Source organism: Verticillium alfalfae, genomic scaffold, assembly GCF_000150825.1.
Source record: "Verticillium alfalfae VaMs.102 supercont1.11 genomic scaffold, whole genome shotgun sequence".
NCBI lineage: Eukaryota > Fungi > Ascomycota > Sordariomycetes > Glomerellales > Plectosphaerellaceae > Verticillium > Verticillium alfalfae.
In genome coordinates, this window is record NW_003315028.1 from 342,741 (window position 1) to 343,527 (window position 787).

Here is a 787-nt window from a genome sequence, read left to right on the forward strand (position 1 = left end):
AGAAAAGTTAGTCACCGCATGTAGACGCTTAGCGCCTCTCTACGCCCTGCGCCCTACACACTCTCGCTTGCGTAGCAAACGATCTCGGTCAAGAGCTCCTACAAAACAGCAATTTTACATATTCATGGCCTTGATTTGAGGCGAGGTCTCAATTGACGTGCGTGGAATCTCAGATTGCGGGGTAACTGTGTTGTGGATTGCGGGGTAGGAAATCGGAGTAAGAAATCGGGAGTCAAGATTTGGCGATTCGGACTCTGCAAGTTTGACGCCTCACAATAGGAGAAGCAACAGACATATCCTTCAGTTGAGGCATCTTATAACTCTGCGTCCCATGCCATAGTTTGGTCTCATGAAGATCTCCGGCTCTCAGGATGCAGAAGTTGGATGTTGCCAAGATTTGCCTGCTAGCTAACAGATAGATTTTGTCGAAGCGGGATTGGTGCTATGAGACATGTCAGGCACGGTGACGTCCAGGAAAACAGTTTGACTTTCCAGTCATGATTCAAGCTATGAAGGCTCTCACTGCATCGATGATCCGCTGGGAGCAGTACGGCGCATGTCGGGTTCATGAGGCTAAGACGAGCAAAGGGTACCACCATGTTATTCCCGGGCCTCCTAATCAAGCCCCACGGCCAGATCTGGCTCTGAGATGTAGGCTTTGCTCCTTGAGGTAGTAGCGTTCTTCACGACCAAGATCAACTGTTACTGGGACAGTGTGTCCAGCAGACCACCAGATGCTTGCTAATCTTGGTACTGAATAATACCCTTGCTGCAGGTTATGGGTCAG